Source organism: Theropithecus gelada, chromosome 11 (genome assembly GCF_003255815.1).
Source record: "Theropithecus gelada isolate Dixy chromosome 11, Tgel_1.0, whole genome shotgun sequence".
In the NCBI taxonomy this organism is placed as follows: Eukaryota; Metazoa; Chordata; class Mammalia; order Primates; family Cercopithecidae; genus Theropithecus; species Theropithecus gelada.
Genome location: NC_037679.1, coordinates 82319309 through 82339653, shown reverse-complemented (window position 1 = coordinate 82339653; position 20345 = coordinate 82319309). Strand labels below are relative to the sequence as shown.

At 47.4% G+C, this 20345-nt stretch overlaps 1 protein-coding gene across 1 annotated transcript in view; it reads left to right on the top strand.

Annotated features, from left to right (window-relative positions):
- PITPNM2 (phosphatidylinositol transfer protein membrane associated 2) overlaps positions 1-20345 on the top strand; it is a 166606-nt gene that overhangs the window by 19906 nt on the left and 126355 nt on the right. Inside the window, exon 2 of the mRNA XM_025401014.1 lies at positions 19052-19155. The gene's annotated coding sequence lies outside the window, so the exon portion shown is untranslated. The remainder of the gene's footprint in view (positions 1-19051; positions 19156-20345) is intronic.

The window sequence follows — 20345 nt, the reverse complement described above, 5'->3', positions numbered from 1 at the left end:
CAGTGATGTTGGGCAAATGAGCCCTGCCCCCAACCTTAGCTTCTGTTTTCAAATGAAGGAGGCAGAGCTGGGTGTTTCCAATGGTCTTTTCCATCTATAATTATTTCTACTGTTTTACTGCTGAGATAAGTGTGGGCCAGGAAAGTGTGCCCTTCCGTCCCACACAAGGTAGGACTGAAATCCATAGGCCCTCATTTCCAGCCTGTCCCCAAATGCTCTGTGCCACCTCCTGGAAGCCCTGTGGGATTAGCATGATTCATGTGTGGTTCCCTGGGGTCCTCACTATGCCCTGTGTGTGACACATTGATTCACAAGTACTACTAGCCTGGGCGACTTACTGAGACCCCATCTCTGCAAAAAATTTCAAAAATTAGCTGGGTGTGTACCTGTAGTCCCAGCACTTTGGGAGGCCAAAGCAGGAGGATCGCTTGAGCCCAAGAATTTGAGGCTGCAGTGAGCTATGATCGTACCACTGCACTCCAGCTTGGGCAACAGAGCAAAACCTCATCTCAAAAAAAACACACGAAAAACAAAATTCACAAGTACTAGCCTGCTGTTCAGATGGTATTGCAGGAGTGTGCATGTGCATGTGTGTGTTGTTTTCCCCATCTTCCTCTGCCCTCTCTTCCTTCTGTAGGCAAGAACTCTATGCATTTTTCTGTGTCTCTGTGTTTCCCCAGTACAAGTACCCAGCACAGGGCTCATTATGCTGAGTTGTGGGCCAGCCTCAAAAACAGAGATTAAATGTTAGGAGATCTACTAAAAGAAAAAAGGAAAAAAATACAAATAAAACAACTAATATGCTTTCAGTTGATGCCAGAAAAGCATCTGATAAAGTTCACTATCCATTACTTTTTAATTTTTTTAGAGAGAGGACTCCCATGTTGCCTGGGCTGGCCTTTAACTTGTGGGCTTAAGGGATTCTCCTCCCTCAGCCTCCCAAGTAGCTGGGACTACAACTGTGCGCCACCATGCCCAGCCTCATTAGTCCATTTTTTTTTTTTTTTGATGGAGTTTCGCTTTTGTTCCCCAGGCTGGAGTGCAATGGCAGTGATCTTGGCTCACTGCAGTCTCTGCCTCCCGGGTTCAAGCAATTCTCCTGCCTCAGCCTCCTGAGTAGCTGGAATTACAGGTGCTTACCACCACACCTGGCTGATTTTTATATTTTTAGTAAAGACGGGATTTCATCATGTTGGCCAGACTAATCTTGAATTCATGACCTCAGGTGATACGCCCACCTTGGCCTCCCAACTGCTGGGATTACAGGCGTGAGCCACTGGCCTCAGCCTCATTACTCTTAAAAATGTAGAGACTGAGGGATAGGCAGAGATTTCAGCATGATAAGGAATATCTCCCATCAGCAGCTACTTTATCCGTTTTTTGTTTTGTTTTGTTTTATTTTGTTTTTGAGATGGAGTCTTGCTCTGTTGCCCAGGCTGGAGTGCAATGGTGCGATCTTGGCTCACTGCAACCTCTGCCTCTGGGTTCACGCAATTCTCCTGCCTCCCAAGTAGCTGGGACTACAGACGCGTGCCACCACGCCCGACTAATTTTTTGTATTTTTAGTAGAGATGGGGTTTCACCATGTTAGCCAAGATGGTCTCGATCTTCTGACCTTGTGGTCCGCCTCAGCCTCCCAAAGTGCTGGGATTACATGAGCCACTGCACCCGCCCCTCCTGCCTTTTTTTTTTTTTTTTACTTGAGACAGGGTCTTGCTCTGTCACCCAGGCTGGAGTGCAGTGGCATGATTTAGCTCACTGCAACCTCTACCTCCTGTGCTCAAGTGATTCTCCCACCTCAGCCTCCTAAGTAGCTGGGACTATAGGTGCCAGCCAGATATTTTTTTTTTTTTTTTTTTTTTTTTTTTTGTAGAGATGGGGTTTTGCCATGTTTACCAGGCTCGTCTTGAATGCCTGACTTTAAGTGATCCCCCTCGGCCTCCCAAAGTGGTAGGATTATAGGCATGAGCAACCACACTCAGCCATTTTATCCTTAATAGTCAAACGCTTTAGTAGCATTTTCCAAAGTATGTTTGAGGAACACAGAATGCTCCTGGGTATTGCATCAAAAAAGCATTCTAGGGACAAATAACATCTAGAAAGCACTACTGCTCTAAGACACATGCCTTTTAATGTCGGTTGCAAGACAAGCATGCCTTCTCTCTCATTAGTACTGATCGTTATTCTAGATTCAAGCCAATGCAACAGGCTAGGAAAAAGAGGCAGGACCTAACTCTCAGATAAGAGGTTGCAAAATGAATGTTTTGAATGGATACAACTGTTGTCTTAGGGTTTCGAAGTAGACAAACTGAAAATTAATTAGAATAAGACAGTATGGCAGCCTGTTGCAAAATAAGTAGGCAAACACCATTGTTTTTCTATGCGTCAGTGGAAACCATTGGTGAATTTGATGGGAAGGAGCACCTCTGAAACCTGTGTGCTTGGGCGTCAACAAGCCAGTGACCTTATTTTCTGGTTAGAAACAAGAGTAACACCCGGACAGTTGAGGCGGCTGCCGGCGCCTCCTGGGCCCCCTGTGACCTGGACTCGCAGGAAATGGAGGGCAGCGGTGTAAGTGGTGTGATGCAGGATGTTCAGCATCTCTCATTGGGGTTATTCTGAGGACTCTTCCAGAATGTTTTGAACATATTTTTGCACCATTAAATCGTTATCACAGAGCCTGGAAGTCCATTATTTCAAACTCATCCTGGATGATGGATGTAACTTGAGGAGGGATGAACCATTCGTACATTCTCCAAGGGCAAGGCTCTCAGAAATTCCCTGTAGCTTTGTGGTCCCTTGCCCTGGCATCCCCCAGACCACCGTGTTGAGTGGGAGTGAGGGCAGTGTTTGGACGAGACCCCAATGAACAGAGCCTGGTTGTTGGAAGTAAATCTTTCGCTCCTGCTGGAAACCAGAGAATAGACACTGCTTCATCACTGCCGTCATTCATGCAAGCTTCATCACATTTCCCCAGTCATTATCCTGATCTTTCTCAAAGGCAATTCTTGCCTCTCTTTCAATCAACAGAGAACCCTAGAGATAATTCAGTCTTTGAGGGATTGCTGAATCATTTAGCTGACTGAGGCTACCACGATGAAGCTTAAGTTCCAATATCATGAACCAGGCTGTTCTCGGAGGCCACGGAAGGGGCGGATGGATGTGTGTCTGCCAGATGTCCTTCAGGCTGAACCCATCATGCTGGCCATACTTCCTAAGTCATCCTCCCTCCTCCCTAGTTCTGTTTCTTTTCTCTCCTCAGTGTGGTTTTGCTACTTTTAATTTTCTGCCTTATTTTAACCATAGTGGTTTGCATGACCACCAGAGGGGTCAGTGCAGTTCTCCTAGGACAGAAGCCCTCTGGCTTTGTGACAGCTTTTTTCCTGAAGCTTCGTGGTCTGATCTGCAAGTTGGCCCTCTTCTAAATGGTGGGGGTTGTAGGCAGCCTGCTTGCCAGACTGGATTGTGGAGAATAGTAGGGCAAGAGTGACAGGTTAGTAAGGCAAGAGTTCCCAAGCTTACCCAAGGATATGCATCAATCCCTGAAGAACCCTTTGCAGTTCTATTCAACTCACTGAAGGGTCTGCTTGGTTTTTAGATCTTCTTTCTGATTCTTTAGGGATATGAGGGTCACAGGACCCTACTTTTTTTTTTTTTTTGAGACGGCGTCTTGCTCTGTCGCCTAGGCTGGAGTACAGTGGTGCAATCTTGGCTCACTGCAACCTCGGCCTCCCAGGTTCAAGCGATTTTCCTGCCTCAGCCTCCTGAGAGCTGGGGTTATAGGTGCGCACCACCACGCCCGGCTAATTTTTTCGTATTTTTAGTAGAGATGAGGTTTCACTATGTTGGTCAGGCTGGTCTTGAACTCCTAACCTGATGAGCTGCCTGCCTCGGCCTCCCAAAGTGTTGGGATTATAGGCGTGAGCCACCGCGCCTGGCCCCTAATGTGGTTTTAAAGAATGGATTTTAAAATTGTTTTGGACCGTACATTTTCTTTCTTTCCTTTTTTTTTTTTTTTTTTTTTTGAGTTGGAGTCTTACTCTGTCACCCAGGCTGGAGTGCAGTGGCGTGATCTTGGCTCACTGCAACCTCTGCCTCCCAAGTTCGAGCGATTCTCCTGCCTAAGCCTCCTGAGTAGCTGGGATTACAGGCACACACCACCGCGCCCAGCTAATTTTTGTATTTTTAATAGAGATGGGGTTTCACCATGTTGGTCAGGCTGGTCTCGAACTCCTGACCTCGTGATCCGCCTGCCTCGGCCTCCCAAAGTGCTGGGATTACAGGCGTGAGCCACCACACCTGGCCTGGACCATACATTTTCTTTGCATTCTGCTATTCCAAAAGAAATATTAAATATTGGCATTTTAAAACATAAAATAGTTATTAGAATTGAAATTTTAAAAACTCCTGTTAAATCTGTAACATCAACTTAAATGAACCATCATTTAATATGACTTGGATATGACTGAGTCTGCTTTTTGTACCCAGATATCAATTATTGATTTGTTTTTGTTTCTACCTAATTTCTTCCTTCTCTAACAATTCAAGACTCACAATTTTCTAGGATTCAAAGAACGTTGTTTTTTGAGTGCTTTAGAATCATTTACTCATTCATTCTTTCACTTATTAAAAAACATTTAACATTTGCGAGGTTGAGGTGGGCAGATTCCTTGAGCCCAGGAGTTTGAGATCAACCTGGACAACATGGCAAGACCTCATCTCTACAAAAAAATACAAAAATTAGCGGGGCGTGGTGACACATGCCTGTAGTCCCAGCTACTTGGGAGGCTGAAGCAGGAGGATCAAGGGAGCCCAAGAGGTCGAGGCTGCAGTGAGCTGTGATCTCACCACTGTGCTCTAGCCTGGACTACAGAGCGAGACTCTGTCTCAAAAAAAAAATTTTTTTTAACAAAACACTGAAAAGGCTATGCATGACATTGTACCAGACATTAGCAAGATTCTGAAGATAAATTAGATACATTCCTTATGGAACTTACAAACTCATAGATTACAGTTAAGTAATAAAATATAAAGATCATGTATATATTAAATATTATTTGTGTAAGTAAGTAATGCATTATACTTGGTACCAAAATGAAAAGCAGCTACAGGCAAACATAAGACTTCTTGCCGCCCCTGTCTTCAATATCTTAGTTTTCCTTCCCAGAGACAGCAATGGTTGCTAGTTTTGTGTGTGTGTCCTCTTTCAGAGAGATTCTCTCTATATATTAATGTATATTACTTTTAAAATTTTTTTTTTTCTGAGACGGAGTCTTGCTCCGTTGCTCAGGTTGGAGTGCAGTGGTGTGATCTTGGCTCACTGCAGCTTCTGTTTCCTGGGTTCAAGCGATTCTCCTGCCTCAGTCTCCCAAGTAGCTGAAATTACAGGTGCACACCACCATGCCTGGCTAATTTTTTGTATTTTTATTTTTATTTTATTTTATTATTTTATTTTATTATTATTATTTTTTTGAGACAGAGTCTCCCTCTGTCGCCCAGGCTGGAGTGCAGTGGCACAATCTTGGACTCACTGCAACCTCCGTCTCCCGGGTCCAAGCAATTCTCCTGCCTCAGCCTCCCGAGTAGCTGGGGTTACAGGCACCCGCCACCACGCCCGGCTAATTTTTTGTATTTTTAGTAGAGTTGGAGTTTCACCGTGTTAGCCAGGATGGTCTCAATCTCCTGACCTCATGATCCGCCTGATTTGGCCTCCCAAAGTGCTGGGATTACAGGCGTGAGGCACCGCACCAGGCCAATTTTTTGTATTTTTAGTAGAGATGGGGTTTTGCCACATTGGCCAGGCTGGTCTTGAACTCCTGACCTCAGGTGATCCACCCACCTTGGCCTCCCAAAGTGATGGGATTACAGTTGTGAGCCACCGTGCCCAGCCACTTTTTAAATTTTAAATTTAATTTTTTTTTTTTTTTTGAGGCAGAATCTTGCTCTGTTGCCCAGGGTAGAGTGCGGTGGTGCGATCTCCACTCACTACAACCTCTGCCTCCTGGATTCAAGCGATTCTTGTGCCTCAGCCTCCCAAGTAGCTGAGATTACAGGAATGCATCCCCCACACCTGGCTAATTTTTGTATTTTTTAGTAGAGCCAGGGTTTTGCCATGTTGGCTAGACTGGTATCCCACTCCTGGCCTCAAGTGATCTGCCTGTCTCGGCCTCCCAAAGTGCTGGGATTATAGGCAGGAGCCAACGCTCCCGGCCTAAAAATTTAATTTAATTTTTTTTTCTTTAGAGAGAGGGTTTGCTCTGTTACCCAAGGTAGAGAGCAGTGATGTGATCATAGCTCACTGCAGCCTCGAACTCCCGGGCTCAAGCAGTCCTCCCGCCTCAGCCTCTTGAGTAGCTGGGACTATTGTCATGTGCTGCTGCACCTGGTTAATTTTTTTACTTTTGTGGACATGGAGTCTTGCTATGTTGCCCAGGCTGGTCTCAAACTCCTGGCTTCAAGCAGTCCTCTCACCTCGGCCTCCTAGAGTGTTGGGATTATAGGCGTGATCAACCTTGCCTGGCCTATATTACTTAAAAATAAAGCTAAACACAAATGACTGCTTATTGTTGTGCATCTTTTTTTTTGACTTTGCAATACATAAATCCTGCAAATGGTTCTCTGTTGGCTCATTTAGTGTTGCTCAGTTCTTGTAATGGTGGGCTTAGTATTCTGCTCATGGATGGACCATCATGTGTTAAACCAGGTCCCTGTTGATGGGGTTTTAGATTGTAATAGCAGAAGGTGGGAAGCAAACAGTGCTGTAGCAAGCATCTCGATAAGTAGGTTTTCATGCAAATATACTCTCATGTCTGTAGAATAAATTTCCAGAAGTAGTATTGCTGGGTCAAGGAGTGTTTTTCTTTTATTTTTGTTAGCAATTGCTAAATTGCTCTCCATAAAGGTAGTACCAATTTACACTCCCACTTACAATGTGTGACTGTGAGGCAGTGGTTTTCAACCTCAAAACCCCAGGCAAGGAAGAGCTTTTAAGTAAAATAAAAATCTGGAGAAAACTCCTTCTGTGTGAGAGCCTTTTCTACCGCAAAGGGCAGGCTGTAGGGTAGTTCCTGGCATAGCCAGTTAAGACTGTTCATTCCCATTAGCTGCCAACTTGCACATCACTGAAGGGCTCTTGGGTTTTTGGATTCCTGTAGTCAGGTTGTGGTCTGGAAGGTTCGTTCCTGGTAAAGGGTGGGGGCAGCAGCTGCCTTGCCCCTCCTCTGTCAACTTGTTTATCACCAAGTATCTAAGAAACACCAGAAGCTTACCTTCAGGGAGGTTATGTTTTTGGGGGAGCTCAGATGTGACCAGGAGTCCTGTCAACAGGCTTGTGACTTGGATTTCCCAGATCTGTAAGTTGATGTCATTTCTGTCTTTTTTTTTTTTTTTTTTTGGAGACGGAATCTTGCTCTGTCGCCCAGGTTGGAGTGCAATGATATGATCTTGGCTCACTGCAGCCTCTGCCTCCCAGGTTCAAGCGATTCTTCTGCCTCTGCCTCCTGAGTAGTTGAGATTACAGGCATGAGCCATCACGCCTGGCTAATTTTTGTATTTTTAGTAGAGACCGGGTTTCACCATGTTGGCCAGGCTGGTCTCAAACTCCCGACCTCAGATGATCTGCCCGCCTCAGCCTCCTAAAGTGCTGGGATTACAGGTGTGAGCCACCGTGCCAGGCCAATTGACTTCATCTCTAAAGAGGTTCCCCAGGGAGCTGGGGGCAGGAGGAATGGAGAGTTAGTATTTGATAGGTACAGAGTTCAGTTTGGGAAGATGAAGAAGTTCTGGAGGTAGATGGCAGTGCTGATTGTGCAACATTGTGAATGTCCTTCAAACCATTGAACTGTACACTTAAAAATGGTTGACATGTTAGCTGGGCATGGTGGCATGTGCCTGTAGTCCCAACTATGATACTTGTGAGGCTGAGGTGGGAGAATCACTTGAGCCTGGGAGGCAGAGGTTGCAGTGAGCCAAGATCATGCCACTACACTCCAGCCTGGGTGACAGAGCAAAACCCTGTTTCAAAAACAAACAAATGGAAGGTTGACATGGGCTGGGCATGGTAGTCCAAGCCTGTAATCTCAGTGACTCAGGAGGCAGAGGTGGGAGGATTGCTTGAGGCCAGGAGTTAGAGACCACCCTGGACGACATAGACCTTTTCTCTACAAAAAAAAAAAAAATTTGTTAAAGTCAGATGTAGTGGTGCGTGCCTGTAGTCCCACCTACTCAGGAGGCTGAGGCAGGAGGTTTGTTTGAGCCAGGAATTCAAGGTTGCAGTGACCGGTAATCATGCCCCTGCACTCCAGCCTGGGAGACAGAGTGAGACCCTGTCTCAAAAATAAATAAATAAAAATAAAAAAGTTAATATGGTAATTGTTATTTTATGCGTATTTAACCACAAACACAAAAAAGGTATGATTCACTGTAGCTATCATCTCATGAACAAAAGGAACACTGAGAAGTAGGAAAGATCTAAGAATAAAGAAACTAAGTGGAGCTTTTTGATTTTTGTTCTTTTGTTTTGACACATGGTCTTGTTCTGTTGCCCAGGCTGGAGGGCATGATCATGTCCTACTGCAGCCTCAAACTCCTGGGTTTGAGAGATCCTTCTATCTCAGCCTCGTAAAGTGTTGAGATCGCAGGTGTGAGCCACCATGCCCCGCCTAATTGTAGCTCTTTGAACAGCTTGGCCCGTTAGCCATGTTCTCATTTCTCCTTGAACTGGTGAGAGCTTGGCCAGGCCTGGCGCTGACCTGCTCACTGGGGTTTGGGAGTCAGCAGAGAGGCCTCTGAGGGCTGGAGCCAGAGTCAGCTCCCCAGAGAAGGAGCCTGGGCTGGGCCTGGAGAAGCTGTGTGTTCTGAGAAAAGATTCTGTTCTCTAACTTGGGAGACCTGGGGCTGTCTCATTTCTCTGTTTTTAAACAAGAAATGTGTCCCTGGCCTGCTGCCGGATGTTTTGGAGGCTGGTTCAAGTGAAGCACCCAGTGATCTGGGTGTGGTCTTCGTTATGATTTTCCAATTTCCCCAGGGGCTCAGATAACTTTTGCAAAAAGAGCAGGTGAGCAGAGCAGATGTTTGTTTAGAATGACATGGTGGCTCAGAGTAGGTGCTCAAAGAGGTTGTCTCTGCTGGGGCTGTGGGGTCTGACCGGCAGGGAGGAGCTTTGCAGAGGTATTGCGTGGCCTCTGCACAGCCATCCTGCCTCACTAAGGTGCTAGGTGTTGTACCAGCAAAGGTCATCATCCCAGACTGTAATTACTTTCAGTAAACACGTGCCACTAAATCTCAGTGCCTTTAGAGGGTGTGGATGTGAACTCACTCTCACTGGCCAGGGTGTGACTAACAGTGAATTAGCTTTATGCTACATCTGACTGAGGGCTCTGACTCTTCCATAATCCACTCTCCATATGAGAGGTCTGTGGTCATCACTCTACTTGCAGAGAGAGAGGCACTAGTCCTATAGAAGACCAGGGAACCCCTATTGCACTCTTGACCACAAGGAGGCTGCTGCCCCGAGCCAGTGCCTGCCAGCCAACCTGTGACTATTAGACCAGGATGCTGCTTAGACCCCTGTTGTCTTACCCCTCCTTTCACAGCCAAAACACAGATTCCAGGAGGTGAGGGGCTGTCCAAGCTCACAGCCAGTTGGAGTCAGAACTGGCTCTTGAACCCAGTCCGTGAACTCAGGTCCTGAATGCTCTGGTTGGGACATTTTAAATCTTAGAGGATGTTAGTTATTAGGTGACCTTAAATCTGCGGGTTCATATTTGACAAAACCAAAGCCAGGCCTTTGCTGCAGGTGTGCCCTCAGAAGGCCCTTGTCAGCTGTGCAGCAAAACCCCGGCAGGCCATGTAGACACCTGTGATGAGTTTCCCTTTGACTCACCGGTTGTCAAGTAGGTAACATGACTTCACCATATTCACAGGGCAGCATGGTTGCTGAGCTGACACAGCCTCCTCACGTGGGTGGCAAGCGTATGCTTCCCATTAAGAAAATTGCTACTTTTGAACGGGCTCCCAACAGAACTTTTTCTCGCTTACTAAAAGTAAGAAAATAATAATAAAACAAGCCACCCAACACCCCAAACTCAAAAAAAAAAAAAAAAAGAAAAAAGAAATATTTAACACCGACCCAGAAAAAAACCTCTGTATTCAGCCGGGTATTAGTGCTCATGGAGCCACATGGATAGAACGAAGACATTCTCATTTAGGTGCGATTATGATCACCATCCTCTATCCTTCTAGATAGAGCACAACCTTTAGTTGTGCTACCTAATCCTTGTCCCTACCTCCCGAGTGTGCCAAAGCTTAGGCAGAAGCTGCTTCAAACACAAATGAACTGTGCTGAATTTTCCTCTGAGAATTCTCAGCGGTCCCAGGAGATCACTGGAGAAATCCCCCAGGTGGCCACAGAATCAGAGCTGTCTTGCTGCGTTAAGTCTTGTTGGAGCACTTGAGTCCTGAAGAGGCCCTTGATAAAGGGAATAGTTAGACTATTGTCATCATTGCTGAGCCCAGATAGATCTGGGAGTGGGAGCTGGAGATCTCTGCCCCTGACCTGGAGGTGACTGAAGCTGACAGCATGGGCACAGGCCACAGGGACACAGCTGAGTGACACTGTTTCACATCCCTGCAGCCTGGCCTCCATCAGCACTAAGGCACAGCATTTGCGGAAGGGCCATGTGTTCGACAATACTTACCGCATCCAGTAGCCAGATGGTCTAAACAACCCATCAGTGGTATGGTATGTAAATATTTTCCGTCATTATCATGGTGCTGCCATATTGACATTAACGAGGATGAAGAATTACTCTGAGGAGCTCTCCATTAAGAGCCAGTCAGGCCGCAGGCGGGGCTACAAAGCTGTCCCTACACCCTGGAGGCTGACAGCTTTCCAGGCTAGCTTGGTTTCCTCTTGCTGCCTCCTGCCCAGGCACAAATTGCCTCACACACTGGCCCCGTGGACATTCCCCTCAGAGCTCTTCCCAAGCACAACGTTTGTTTCGCATCGTGAACTAATATGTTTTCCACTATTGGGAAGAGCTTTGTGACCCAGCATATTTCCCTCTTTGCTTTGCCTACCAGGAAGCACACAGGTAAGATTTTTACTTATTTGCTTTTAGATTGTTCTCAATTTGGAACCTTGATAGAGATTTTCTCCCTCCTATTTGGTTGCTTTCTTTCTTTGCTCATCTCATGTTTGGTGGGAAAATGTGATGAGTCTATGTTGTAAGGTTTTTGGAAGCAGGCAGTATGAATAGAGCTTTAACAGGTTCCCATCATGATTGCAGAGTACAGAACTGGTCTGTATCCAATCTCCCTGAACAATCACCTAGACTGGTAGTTCTAAGAAGGCTAAAATTAGACTCAGCCTAATTCTCTTATGTATCTCCTACATATCTGACACTTAGTATCAATTTGGTGAATGTATTAGTTAAGTAATGCTAACTGCTAGACAATCCTCTAGTCTCAGTGGCTTATCACAATAAAGGCTTATCCCCACTCTTGTCTTAGATGAATTTCATGCTCTATGAGTGACCTCCATGTGGTGAATTGGGGACCCAGGATCCTTTCATACTGTGGCTCTCCCATCCCTTGGGGCTCCCCTGGAGTTCTCCAGTGAATCTGTGCAGTCAGCTGACTGGTAAGCAGAGAAAGAGGGAGCATAGGAGATTGCGTGGGGCATTCTGGGGGCCAGGCTTTGAAGTGGTGGACCTCCCCTACTCATATAACTAGTCCCATAGCCTCACCTAGAGTCCAGGGGGCTAAACATGTGATTTAGGAAGAGGAAATTGGACCAAGCCAGAGTCTGCCACAGTGAGATATTGAACAATGAATGAACAAATCCATGAAGGACACAGAGAGCAGAGCAGGGCTCCAGGAGCACACATGTGAGGAGCCCAGTGAGCACATGTGTCTGCCTTGTAAACCTAGATGCAAGTCACTGGACTTGGTGCAGGGCTTTGGATTATAGGCCAGCATTTCCTTCTGTCCAAATCATAGGATTGTAGAATGTTGGAGCCGAACTGAGAGCGCCCTTTCAGAGATCACCACGCCCAGCCAGCCTCCTTACACTACAGATGAGGAAACAGAGGCCCAGTGAGCAGAGCTGACTCACCCAGAGTCAGCAGCCAGAACTCTGGTCTCAATCCCATGCCAATGATCACTTCACTTCTCTCAGGGAATCCCATCCATATCTCTGTCCACAATGTGCAAACCCCTGCTCTGCACAGAGAGATGGAGAGTCATGTAATTAAGTGACAGCTTGAGTTGATCATCTGATGGCCTGCTTACTCCATAGGATCATTGGAGAAATTCCCCAGCCTCACAACAGCTCTTTGAAACTCAGCACCAGCTTCATTTCAGCATTCACTCCATTGGGATATTGGGAGTGGAAGACTACTCTTCCTAAGACTCATTTAAGCACTAGTATCTCTCAGCGACTCTCATATGTGAGGATGCAAAAGGTCTTCATGAGTCTTATGATAGGAATAGAAATTCCTGCAAACCCGCTAGAGAGCTTGGCCACCGTCAGTTCCCTATTGCTGCTTAACAGAGTGCGTCTAAACATAGTGATGCAAAACACTAGCCATTTTATTTATTTGCTCACAATGTGGCAATTTGGGCAGGGCCCAGTGGTAAGCTTAGCTCATCCCTGCGCCACTGGTGTCAGCTGGAACAACTTGACTACTTGAGGTGGAGGACCCACCTGCGCTCCTGTGGCTGGTAAGGTGGTACTGGTGTTGGCTGTATCTGCTAGGGCTGCTGACTGGGACATCTGTTCCCCTCCTCATCACCCCTTGGGTGAGGTACAGGTGGTTGGCTTCTTACCTGGCTTCAGCTTCCCTAGAGTTCAAATGCAGAAGCATCCAGGCCACCACCACCACTTCATTCTCCTCACCCCTCCCCCTGCCTTTTTTTTTTTTTTTAAAACAAGGTCTTGCCCTGTCACCAGGCTAGAGTGCAGTGGCATCATCATGGCTCACTGCAGCCTCAACCTCTTGGGCTCAATGAATTATCCTGCTTCAGCCTCCTGAGTAGCTGAGACGCGGTAGTGTGCCACTGCACCTGGTTAAATTTTGTATTTTTTGTAGAGATGGGCTTTCTCTATGTTGCCCAGGCTGGTCTTGGACTCCTGCCCTTAAGTGATCCTCTTACCTTGGCCTCCCGAAGCACTGGGACTACACATGTGAACCACCACTCCTGGCCAGAATGTCCGTCTTTTTTAAGGCTAACATTCCATTGTGTGGATAGACTACATTTTTTATCTGTTCATCTGTTTGTGGATGCCTGGATTGTGCCCACCTTTTGGCTATTGTGAACATTGCTGCTGTGAACATTGGTGCACAAATACCTGTTTGCATCCTGCTTTCAATTCTTAGCCAGGCCTCCCTAAGCTTAGAGGTACAAATCTGGCACAGTGTTACTTCCACCGCATACTGTTGGTTAAAACAGGCCACAAGGCCAGGCTAGATTAAAAGGGAGGGGACTCCACGAGGGCATGGCTCATTGAAAGCCATCAAAGTAACAGTCCTTGACAACCACCCTGGGAAAAGATCTTTGCAGACCCACTCACACAAACCCTTCCAAAGCCTGGCTGTGCTGCTGGATGCCCCTGGAATATCCAGGTTCCCATGGCCCAAGCAAGGTCCTACTGGAGCCACTCAAGCCAGATCCCAACTGTTCCCTCCCTTGGAGAAGGCTGCACGCTTGTGCTGTGTTTTGTATTGCTGATGGTGGTGCCTCCTATTACATAATCTGTTATTTTGCACTGCACAAGGCCCTGGTTACTTGTCAAAAGTTTCTAAAAGCCAGCTGTATCAGCTCCAGGCAACTGGGGGTGCTGCCTCTCCCTCATAGTATTAGTCACTCTGTACTTAGCTAAATTTAACTTTTTATCATCCAAATGATATTTTTGTGGGCTTGGGATTTTACATAATGCTACCAACTGCTGCAGGCTAAGAATTTGTCCTCTTTGTTATGCGCGTGTGTGTGTGTGTGTATGTGTGTGCGCGTGTGTTGGGTTTTTTCCCTCCATCAACTTCTGCACAATTAAGCAAGTCTTGTTCCGTTTCTCTTCCCTTGCTCTGCTTTCCCAGGTCTGGGTTTGGTTCTTTGGGCTCTGCTTTTGCCACTTGCCAGCAGAGAGAAAAATCACTCCTAACAGCCTTTTAATGGCCCTGCAAATGCTTCCGCCTTCACTGGAGGTCTCTCCACTTTGAAGGTCTCTGAGGGTTTCCCTGCTGCCTCCAGTAATCTGGGCTTCTGAAAGAGAAGCTCAGCTCTGGAGTAGAGTGTTTGTTGAAGAAGCTGGAAGGGAGGCGGAGTAGGGTCATGAAATAAGAAATCCAGCCAGCCAGCCTGTCCAAGGCATGGGGTCCATGATGCCAGCTCCTCCTCTCGGCCTGTGGAAGCTTCAGAGCTGTTCTTGGGAGAACACAGGGAGGTGGGCCGGTGAGAGGATGGAGACCTAGCCTCAGAAGGGCCTGGAGCAGCACGCAGGGAGCTGGAGACACATCTCAGCCACCTGACTTTCCCTGAGTCCCCGCTGCTCAGAGGCTGTAGCACTCCTGTCCCTCACGCAGGGATCTCGGGTCTACACCATAACTGTGCCTGGGAGGTGCCTCCCTTCATTTTCCTGAGGAGAAAGCTGAAGATCAGCTCAGTGAGGTGAAGCAGCAGTAGTAATCACAGCAGTAGCAAAACACCGAGCACTTACTGTGTGCCAGGCATGGTGCTAAGCACTTACTTTTGTTAGCTCATTGACTCTTCAGACATTCTATGAATTAGGTACCAGTATCCACTCTCTTTTTTAAATAGAGAAACCAAGTCCCAGAGAGGTTAAGCAGGTTGCTTGAGTGAGGCCTCGTAACTGTGAAATGGAGGGCCACATTTCAGAACCCATCTACCTCCCGGACTCCTCTTGCCACCCACTTCTGTGGCCTCTTCTAGGCTACATGGCTTTCCAAGGGGCACACTGGGACAAAGGGGAGAGATGGCACTTGGACTGTGCTCATTTCCTGGCGTTACTGGGCTGATTCCAGCCTGATTCCGGCCTGATCTAGTTGCCAAGTTCCTCCCATGCAAGCTGTCTTTAAAATAAAGCAGGGTGTATATGTATAGGCGGTCTCTGGGAGGATTAGCCAGAAACTGGAATTTGCCTCTGGGCAGGGAACTGGGTGCTGGGGAACAGGGACAAGAGAGAAACTTACTCTCACCCTCTACCCATTTTATCCTTTTGAGTTTTGAAAGGTTTCAAAATACAGATGCATTCCTTGTCTTAAATTAAGTGATGTTATCTTATTAAAAAATTAGGAACAACTAGGTATATACCCAAAATAATTGAAAACAAATGTTCACACAAAAATTTGTACAGCAGTGTTCACAGTAGCATTTATTCACAATAACCAAAAGGTGGAACCAACCCAGATGTCCTTTGATGGATGAATGGATAAACAAGGTATAGTGTATATAATAGAATGTTACTCCGTCGTAAAAAGAAATGAAGTACCAACACATGCTATAACATTGGTGAACCTCAAAAACATTATGCTAAATGAAGGATGCCAGACACAAAAGGATACATATTATATGATTCCATTTACGTGAAGTGTCTAGAATAGGCAAACCCATAGAGGCAGAAAGATTAGTGGTTGCCAGGGGCAGGGAGGAGGGGAGGATGGGAAGTGACTACTTACGGGTACAAGCTTTCTTTCTGGGGTGATAAAAATGTTCTGGTATCAGATAGTGGTGATGGTTGTACAACACTGTAAGTAGACTAGTAACCATTGACCTATATACTTTGAAAGGGTGGGGTTTTGTTGGGTTTATAGATGGTCTTGCTGCGTCACTCAGGCTGGAGTGCAGTGGTGTGATCACAGTTCACTGTGGCCTTGATCTCCCAGACTCAAGTTATCCTCCCAACTCAGCCTCCTGAGTAACTGGAATTACAGGCATGTGCCACCAGACCCAGCTAATTTATGAATTTTTCTAAAGATGGGGGGGGTCTCACTATGTTGCCCAGGCTTGTCTTGAACTCCTGAGCTCAAATGATCCTCCTGCCTTGGCCTCTCTAAGTGCTGGGATTACAAGCATGAGCCATGGCACCTGGCTAAAAGGGCGGGTTTTATGGTGTGTAAATTATATCTAAATTGAAAAAAATTAGGAACCATGCCTCCAGATGGAGTCAAAGGCCATGGTCTGTTGTCAGCACTCTGGACAGTTTGCCGTGGTGCCACCTACCATACGTATGGGTCTCTCTCTACCCATTCTTTAGCCACCTGCCTCACGGTCGCCATGTCAACGGAGGCTGGAGACAGCAGTGTTTAACTTCGGCAGCACTACCCACTCATTTGGAACTTACACTTTCCACAAGGGCCAGCCTGAGACGTGTGGACGTCTGGGCAGGCTAGTAGCTGGCACCCCATCAAACTGGTATTCTTTAAGTGTTTGTTTGACATTTATTTAGTGGGGATGAGGAGAGACTGATATTCTATTAATAGGAATCATATAGAGAAACAGATTCACTTGCTAATTCACTTCCATGGACTGAAACAGAGTCAGGGATCTGAAAAATTTTGAGGAAAGCGATTCTGACTTCTGTTGTTCTTGTCTCCTAAGGTATATTTTTGTTTTGTTTTTCTTTCCCCTGCAGTTTTCCAAATCATTCAAGAAGTATATTGAAGATTTAGGCCAGGCACAGTGGCTCACACCTGTAATCCCAGCACTTTGGGAGGCCGAGGTGGGCGGATCACGAGGTCAGGAGATAAAGACCATCCTGGCTAACATGGTGAAACCCCATCTCTGCTAAAAAATACAAAAAGAATTAGCTGAGCATGGTGGTGGGTACCTGTAGTCCCAGCTACTCGGGAGGTTGAGGCAGGAGAATGGTGTGAACCCGGGAGGTGGAGCTTGCAGTGAGCTGAGATCGCGCCACTGCACTCCAGCCTGGGTGACAAGAGTGAGACTCCATCTCAAAAAAAAAAAAAAGTGTATTGAAGATTTAGATTTAAAACTTAAAGGAATGAAATGACATTTGTTCCTGGGAAATAGCAACACGATGTATTATTTGGTCTTGGATGCACTGCTCCCCTCCAGGACTGTGACTACACATGTATGGAACGTACATTACACACAACAAACCCCAGCAAGGAATTATGTTTTGTTGTGGCTTTCCATGTCCCCTTAGGGCAGTGGTCAGGTTCACTGTTTACCATTTATGTGAGGGGTCACTGGAGGAAAACTGAGTTAGCCAGCAGCACATTTTAATTTCTTTCCAGGGATGTTTTGAGCCCCCTGCCCCTAGAGGTCTGTTCCCCAAATAGCTGCCTACTGGGTTGGCTCCTTAGCCTGACCCTGCATTCACTTTTTTCACTTTTAATACTTTTAGTCAGAAACATAATTCCCTTCAGTGCCTCTCTTTGCATTCCGAGAGTGCTTTTTTCTCATAGCCCCTGTGGATCTGATTCTGCGAGGTGTGAGTCACCACTGCCCTTCTCACCTGCCGAGAAGCATTGTGGTGGGCTGGAGCAGGGCTGGACTACCAAATCTGGCTCGCCATTGATGGGTGTGTTACCACGGCAAACCCTCAACCCTCTCAACAGCTTTCCTCACCTCAAACATGGGGAGACTTCAGAGCTGCTGGCCTCAGCTGTGGCCTACGGTGGCTTGTAGAGGCGAGACTGGAAGGCCAGCTTGCTCATGGCCACTGGGAGGGCTGGGACCTGCATCCACCCTGCTGTAGGTGCCTGGGTTGTTTCATTTGTTCTGGGGGTCGAGGGTGTATGTGGGTGTGTACATGTAGCCATGAAGACAAGGGGCTGGGGCAGGACAGCGATGGAGCCTCAGTCCCACACAGGAGCCTGCACGGGGGTGGGCATGCAGGACGCAGTGGCGGTAGCGGGGTTGGGTGCGTGAAGAGCCGCCCGCTCCCTGCAGCCACACCTCCCACTACTGTGCATTGCTAGCTATCTTCACACCTCCCCAATTCCACTCTTCCTCCTCTGACTCTTACTGTCTGGCCACTCACTTGGCAGTTGATGACTTTGCCATCCCCAGCCACCATTCCATTTCCCTTTGTTTGGGACATGCTTGCCCCTAGCGGGCATGGACTGGTGTCTGAGGAGACCCCCACCATGCCTGTCCTCAGCTCTTAAAGCAGGGTTGCCCTGGAATTGGGCATCAGTTCCTGAAACACTCCCAGCTTCCATAACCAGCAGACAAGCGGCCTCTCTGTCATGGTCATTGGAGAGCCCTGTAGGCTGCTACCTGCTCTCTAGGCCCAGGGTCAGGAGGCTTGTATGTGTGTCAGGCAAACAAGAATGTGTGTTGAGCTGCAAGGTGGGCTACCCCCCTTGTCTGTGGTCCCTGTAGGAGCCCTGGGTTGGGTGGTGGCTTCAGTGGTACCTGTGAAGACTGTTGTCTCTGAGGCTGTTGGACCTGGGACTCTTTGGAAGTCCGTTTCTCCAGTTTTTTTCATTTTGTTTTGAATGCTTGTCTCTGGCCTCTGTGTAATCAGATCACACTCTGCCCAGCTGGGGGGGCTTGCTGGAAGGCTGGAAGCCATTTGCATCACCCCACAATATGACCACACCCCTGCCCCGGCATCAGGATGCCATCCTCTCGGACTATGTCTCCCTCTCTTCTTCCTGCATTATCTCATTTTCCAGCCTCCCCTCTGTGGTCTGAAGTCCTCCAATCCCAGTGGAGTTCACGAGTGAAAATCAAGGTTTGAGACAGAGCTCCAAGGGGCTTCTGAAATAAGATGGCTTATGGTGTGTGCTGGTAGTCTCAGTTCCCGCTCCCTGAGCAGTTTCCCTAAGTAGAAGGGGTGCCGGGCAATGTTGGGGTGTATCTGTCGCCAATACTGAGTTAGGAACTTGCCTCCTAAATGGTCCTGGACTGGGTCCCTTTGTAAAATGGAGACACCTTTAGTCAGATGTCCCCTGTTCAACCCTCTTGGTCCATCGGCATTGTGAGTCTCCCAGTTGGATTGGTGTGGAGCGATCAGAGTCCAGGTGTCTCACCTCCTCTCCCATTGTGCTTCTCCCTGCAGAATGCTGGCACGTGTGTCCTGGTCCTTGACACCCTTCTGTGAGCCTAGGGACCCATTTCTCCTCCTGTGACAGGGACATCAGTGGAACCGTCTCAGACCCACAGGTAAAGCCGTCCACCTGTGCAGTAGCACCCAACTTCCCAGAGCTGGGGCCCTGCAGGCCACCCTAGCCTTTGGAGTTTGAGGGTACAGAGACTTTATTGCTGTTTCCTTTTTCCCCTAAAAACCGGACTGTTGTTGGGTGCAGTGGCTCACACCTATAATCCCAGCACTTTGGGAGGCTGAGGGAGGAGGATCACTGGAGACCAGGATTTCAAGACCAGCCTGGGCAACATAGTGAGACTGCATCTCTACAAAAAAAAAAAAAAAAAAAAAAAAAAAAAATTTACTGGGTGAGGTGCCACATGCCTATAGTCCCAGCTACTGGGGAGGCTGATGTGGGACGATCACTTGAGCCCAGGAGTTCGAGGCTGCAGTAAGCCATAGTCGCACTATTTCACTCCAGCCTAAGTAACACAGTGAGACCATGTCTCTTAAAAAAACACTAAAAACCTGACTTTATCTGATTAATGTGGGGTAGATTGTATTTATTGATTATGCTTTTGCAAATATTGACTTCTCTTCACTAAATAGGAAAGACCGATGTTTTGCCTGTGGTAGCTTTCGATTCCAAATATGATAAAAACTCCTTGGGTCAGCCTTTGAGTCCCCAACGGCTGCTAGTCTCCTGTTTATAGAACACCCCAGGGTGGCTCTTTTCTGTTTGCTGTTGAGGCTCAGCCTGACCTGCTCTTCCCTTAGTACATGGAACAGGACAGGCAGGAGTTTTGCTTCTTCTGTGCCTTGGCTGGGAGCTCAGGCTCTGGCTACTCCCTGGCTTTGGCAGAGAGCAGAGGCTGGGCTGCTGCCTTGCTCAGCTGCCCACAAGTCATGGTCAGTGGCCCAGAAACAACCATGAGTGTGTTTTTTAATGCACCATCCCTCTGGATGCACAGTGAGAAACCAAGGCTGAGTGGAGGGCAGGCCTGAGCCTCTGTCTTGAGTCTCAGGGAGTGCCAGGTCTAGAGATTGAAAGGCCCAGGGAGATGCAGTCTCTCCCCTCCCACCCCCAGCTGACAGCAGGAGCCCCTGGCCTCCCAAGCTTCTTTCCATTTCGTATTTCTGAGTCTCAGGCACAAACCCTGGCCTTGGCCTCATTTTCCATGCCAAGGCCTTTATTGGGTGGAACAGGAGGTAAAGTGATTTTTCCTTCTTTTTTTCTAAATTTTGATTAATCCTTCTCCCTGTGCACTCA